Source organism: Triticum dicoccoides, unplaced genomic scaffold (assembly GCF_002162155.2).
Source record: "Triticum dicoccoides isolate Atlit2015 ecotype Zavitan unplaced genomic scaffold, WEW_v2.0 scaffold126644, whole genome shotgun sequence".
Lineage (NCBI taxonomy): Eukaryota > Viridiplantae > Streptophyta > Magnoliopsida > Poales > Poaceae > Triticum > Triticum dicoccoides.
In genome coordinates, this window is record NW_021188869.1 from 42,399 (window position 1) to 49,139 (window position 6,741).

A 6,741-nucleotide genomic window follows, 5' to 3' on the forward strand; every position below is an offset into this window, starting at 1 on the left:
AAAGGAGCAAAATGATATTGGCCATATCATGTCACTTTTTGATTGCATGTGATGTTTATCATGTTTATGCATCTTGTTTACTTAGAACGACGGTAGTAAATAAGATGATCCCTTACAACAATTTCAAGAAGTGTTCTCCCCTAACTATGCACCATTGCTAAAGTTCGTCGCTTCTAAGCACCACGTGATGGTCGGGTGTGATGGATTCTTACGTTCACATACAACGGGTGTAAGACAGATTTACACACGCGAAACACTTAGGGTTAACTTGACGAGCCTAGCATGTACAGACATGGCCTCGGAACACAGAGACCGAAAGGTCGAGCATGAGTTGTATAGTAGATACGATCAACATGAAGATGTTCACCGATGATGACTACTCCGTCTCACGTGATGATCGGACACGGCCTAGTTGACTCGGATCATGTAATCACTTAGATGACCAGAGGGATGTCTACCTGAGTGGGAGTTCATAAGATGAACTTAATTATCCTGAACATAGTCAAAAGATCTTTGCAAATTATGTCGTAAGCTCGCGCTTTAGTTCCACTGTTTAGATATGTTCCTAGAGAAAATATAGTTGAAAGTTGACAGTAGCGATTATGCGGACAGTAGAAAGCTTATGTCCTTAATGCACCGCTCAGTGTGCTGAACCCCAAACGTCGTTTGTGGATGTTGCGAACATCGGACTACACGTTTTGATAACTATGTGATAGTTCAGATAAACGGTTTAGAATTGAGGCACCAAAGATGTTTTCGAAACGTCGCGGAACATATGAGATGTTTCGAGGGCTGAAATTGAGATTTCAGGCTCGTGCCCACGTCAAGAGGTATGAGACCTCCGACGATTTTCTTAGCCTGCAAACTAAGGGAGAAAAGCTCAATCGTTGAGCTTGTGCTCAGATTGTCTGAGTGCAACAATCACTTGAATCGAGTGGGAGTTGATCTTCCAGATGAGATAGTGATGTTTCTCCAAAGTCATTGCCACCAAGCTGCTAGAACTTCGTGATGAGCTATAACATATCAGGGATAAATATGACGATCCTTGAGGTATTCGCGATGTTTAACACCGCGAAAGTAGAAATCAAGAAGGAGCATCAAATGTTGATGGTTGGTAAAACCACTAGTTTCAAGAAGGGCAAGGGCAAGAAGGGATACTTCATGAAACGGCAAGTCGGCTGCTGCTCTGGTGAAGAAACCCAAGGTTGAACCCAAACCCGAGACTAAGTGCTTCTGTAATAAGGGGAACAACCACTGGAGCGGAATTACCCTAGATACTTGGTAGATGAGAAGGCTGGCAAGGTCGATAGAAGTATATTGGATATACATGTGTACTTTACTAGTACTCCTAGTAGCACCAGGGTATTAGATACCGGTTCGGTTGCTAAGTGTTAGTAACTCGAAATAAAAGCTACAGAATAAACGGAGACTAGCTAAGGTGAGCTGACGATATGTGTTGGAAGTGTTTCCAAGGTTGATGTGATCAAGCATCGCACGCTCCCTCTACCATCGAGATTTGGTGTTTGCGTTGAGCATAGACATGGTTGGATTATGTCTATCGTAATCCGGTTATTCATTTAAGGAGAATAATGGTTACTCTATTTTATTTGAATAATACCTTCAATGGTCTTGCACCTAAAGGAATGGTTTATTGAATCTCGATCGTAGTGATACACATTTTCATGCCAAAAAGATATAAGATAGTAATGATAGTACCACTTACTTGTGGCACCGCCATGTAAGTCATATTGGTGTAAAACGCATGAAGAAGCTCCATGTTGATGGATCTTTGGACTCACTCGTTTTTTGAAAGTTTGAGATATGTGAACCATGTCTATTGGTGTATACGCATGAAGAAACTCCATTCAAGATGGATCGTTTGGACTCACTTGATTTTGAATCACTTGAGATATGCAAATCATACCACATGGGCAAGATGACTGAAAAAGCCTCGTTTTCAGTAAAATGGAACAAGATAGCAACTTGTTGGAAGTAACACATTTTGATGTGTGCAGTTCAATGAGTGCTGAGGCATGCAGTGAATATCGTTATGTTCTTACTTCACAGATGATTCGAGTAGATATAGAGTATATTTACTTGATGAAACACAAGTCTGAATTATTGAATGGTTCAAGTAATTTCAGAGTGAAGTTGAAGATCTTCGTGACAAGAGGATAAAATGTCTATGATATGATCATAGAGATGAATATCTGAGTTACGAGCTTTGGCACGCAATTAAGACATTGTGGAAATTGTTTCACAATTAATACCTCCTGGAACACCATAGTGTCATGGTGTGTCCGAACATCATAGTTGCACTCTATTGGATATGGTGCGTACCATGATGTCTCTTATCGAATTACCACTATCATTCATGGGTTAGGCATTAGAGACAACCGCACTCACTTTAATAGGGTACCACGTAATTCCGTTGAGACGACACCATTTGAACTATGGTTTGAAGAAACCTAAGTTGTCGTTTCTTAAAAGTTTGGGGCTGCGACGCTTATGTGAAAAAGTTTCAGGTTGATAAGCTCGAACCCAAAGCGGATAAAATGCATCTTCATAGGACACCCAAAACAGTTGGGTATACCTCCTAATTCAGATCTGAAAGCAATAGGGATTGTTTCTTGAATCGGGTCCTTTTTCGAGGAAAAGTTTTTCTTGAAAAGTTGAGTGGGAGGATGGTGGAGACTTGATATGGTTATTGAACCGTCACTACAACTAGCGTGTAGCAGGGCACAGGAAGTTGTTCCTGTGGCACCTACACCAATTGAAGTAGAAGCTTATGATAGTGATCATGAAACTTCGGATCAAGTCACTACCGTACCTCGTAGGGTGACAAGGATGCGTACTACTTTAGAGTGGTACAGTAATCCTGTCTTGAAGGTCATGTTGCTAGACAACAATGAACCTATGAGCTATGGAGAAGCGATGGTGGGCCCAAATTCCGACAAATGGTTAGAAGCCATGAAATCCGAGATAGGATCCATGTATCAGAACAAAGCATGGACTTTGGTGGACTTGCCCAATGATCGGCAAGCCATTGAGATATATGGATCTTTAAGAAGAAGACGGACGTGGATGGTAATGTCACCATCTATGAAGCTCGACTTGTGGCGAAGAGTTTTTCACAAGTTCAAAGAGTTGACTACGATGAGATTTTCTCATCCGTAGCGATGCTTAAGTCCGTCGGAATCATGTTAGCATTAGCTGCATTTATGAAATCTGGCAAATGGGTGACAAAATGAGTTTCCTTACCAGTTTTCGTAAGGAAAGGTTGTATGTGATACAATCAAGAAGTTTTTTGTCAATCCTAAGGATGCTAAAAGGTATGCTGGCTCCAGCGATCCTTCTAAGGACATGAGTAAGCATCTCGGAGTTGGAATGTGCGCTTTGATGATCAAAGATTTTGGGTTTATACAAAGTTTATGATAAACTTGTATTTCCAAAGAAGTGAGTGGGAGCACTATAGAATTTCTGATGAGTATATGTTATTGACATATTGTTGATCAGAAATAATGTAGAATTTCTGGAAAGCATATAGGGTTATTTGAAAAGTGTTTTTCAATGGAAAACCTGGATTAAGCTACTTGAACATTGAGCATCAAGATCTATAATGATAGATCAAAAACGCTTAATGGTACTTTCAAAATGAGCACATACCTTGACATGATCTTGAAGGTGTTCAAGATGGATCAGTCAAAGAAGGAGTTCTTGCCTGAGTTGTAAGGTATGAAGTTAAGACTTAAAGCTCGACCACGGCAGAAAAGAGAGAAAGGACGAAGGTCGTCCCCTATGCTTTGGATGTAGGCTCTACATATGCTATGCTGTGTACCGCACCGGAAGTGTGCCCTGCCATGAGTCAGTCAAGGGGTACAAGAATGATCCAGGAATGGATCATTGGACAGCGGTCAAAATTGTCCTTGGATTAAATAAGGACATGTTTCTCTATTATGGAGGTGATAAAGAGTTCGTCTTAAAGGGTTACGTCGATGCAAGCTTTAACACCTATCTGAGTGACTCTGAGTAGCAAACCGGATACGCATAGTGGAGCAACCATTTGCAATAGCTCCAAGTGGAGCGTGGAAGCAGCATTTACAATATGACCTAGAGATTTGCGAAGTACATACGGATCTGAATGTTGCAGACCCGTTGACTAAAACCTCTCTTGCAAGCAACATGATCAAACCCCAGAACTCATTGAGTCTTAATCACATGATGATGTGAACTAGTTTAGTGACACTAGTAAACTCTTTGGATGTTGGTCACATGGCGATGTGACCTGTGAGTGTTAATCACATGGCGATGAGAACTAGATTATTGACTCTAGTGCAAGTGGGAGACTGTTGGAAATATGCCCTAGAGGCAACAATAAATTAGTTATTATTATATTTCCTTGTTCATGATAATCGTTTATTATCCATGCTATAATTGTATTGATAGGAAACTCAGATACATGTGTGGATACATAGACAACACCATGTCCCTAGTAAGCCTCTAGTTGACTAGCTCGTTAATCAATAGATGGTAACGGTTTCCTGACCATGGACATTGGATGTCATTGATAACGGGATCACGTCATTAGGAGAATGATGTGATGGACAAGACCCAATCCTAAGCCTAGCACAGAGATCGTGTAGTTCGTATGCTAAAGCTTTTCTAATGTCAAGTATCTTTTCCTTAGACCATGAGATTGTGCAACTCCCGGATACCGTAGGAATGCTTTGGGTGTACCAAACGTCACAACGTAACTGGGTGGCTATAAAGGTGCACTACAAGTATCTCCGAAAGTATCTGTTGGCTTGGCACGAATCGAGACTGGGATTTGTCACTCCGTGTAAACGGAGAGGTATCTCTGGGCCCACTCGGTAGGACATAATCATAATGTGCACAATGTGACCAAGGGGTTGATCACGGGATGATGTGTTACGGAACGAGTAAAGAGACTTGCCGGTAACGAGATTGAACAAGGTATCGGTATACCGACGATCGAATCTCGGGCAAGTACAATACCGTTAGACAAAGGGAATTGTATACGGGATTAATTGAGTCCTTGACATCGTGGTTCATCCGATGAGATCATCGTGGAACATGTGGGAGCCAACATGGGTATCCAGATCCCGCTGTTGGTTATTGACCGGAGAACGTCTCGGTCATGTCTACATGTCTCCCGAACCCGTAGGGTCTACACACTTAAGGTTCGATGACGCTAGGGTTATAAAGGAAGTTTGTATGTGGTTACCGAATGTTGTTCGGAGTCCCGGATGTCACGAGGAGTTCCGGAATGGTCCGGGGGTAAAGATTTATATATGGGAAGTCCTATTTTGGCCACCGGAAAATGTTCGGGATTTTTCGGTATTGTACCGGGAAGGTTCTAGAAGGTTCCGGAGTGGGGCCCACCTGCATGGGGAGACCCACATGAACGTGGGTAGTGGGGGCAAGGCCCCACACCCCTGGTCAAGGCGCACCAAGATCCCCCCTTAGAAGGAATAAGATCATATCCCGAAGGGATATGATCAAGATCCCTAAAAAAGGGGGATAACAATCGGTGGGGAAGGAAATGATGGGATTTCTTTCCTCCCACCTTGGCCAACGCCCCAATGGACTTGGAGGGCAAGAAACCAGCCCCTCCACCCCTATATATAGTGGGGAGGCGCATGGGAGCTTGACACGAAGTTCTGGCGCAGCCCTCCCCCTCTCCCAAGTACTCCTCCTCTCCCGCGGTGCTTGGCGAAGCCCTGCAGGATTGCCACGCTCCTCCATCACCACCACGCCGTCGTGCTGCTACTGGACGGAGTCTTCCCCAACCTCTCCCTTTCACCTTGCTAGATCAAGGCATGGGAGACGTCACCGGGCTGTACGTGTGTTGAACGCGGAGGTGCCGTCCGTTCGGCACTAGGATCTCCGGTGATTTGGATCATGACAAGTACGACTCCTTCAACCCCGTTCTCTTGACCGCTTCCGCTTAGCGATCTACAAGGGTATGTAGATGCACTCTCCTTCCCCTCGTTGCTAGTCTCTCCATAGATAGATCTTGGTGACTCGTAGGAAAATTTTGAATTTCTGCTACGTTCCCCGACACCACCTACATCTCTAATAGGTAAAGATGGGTCCTAATCCCACCCGAGAATGTGTAGATTGAGTACGGTCCATGCTCTACCCCATTCCGAGACAAAATTTCGGCAGCACCTCCCCGCTGTTCTCCAAATACACATCTCGGCAAAATTCCGAGAGAATGTGCATCCGGAGAACAACAGGGAGGTGCTGCCGAAATCCTGTCTCGGAACGGGGTAGAGCATGAACAACGTACCCAATCTACACATCCTCGGGCTGTCCGTGGAAAGCGCTGGACAATCCGAAAGAGCTGCGGTGATAAATATGCAATTGAATGCATATTTATCGATGCAACCCTTTCGGACGGGAGACCTAGGTTACGCGACTTGATGTGAAAATTCAATCTAGGGACATGATTAAAAGAACGTATGAGGTGATGGATTTGTAGCTCACCCTCGGATGTAGATGATGTAGTCGATCAGCGAAGGGACAATCGAAGACCAAGAGCTCCAACGTCAACGATCACTCCACCGGAGGCAACACCAGAAATCCTCTAAATTCTACCAAATGAAAAAAATTATGTCATCACATCACATATAAAGCATCATCACACATCACATCATATCACAAACTTTTTTTAGCAAGATCAACCTGATGAAGTAACCACTCATCATATCCATATTT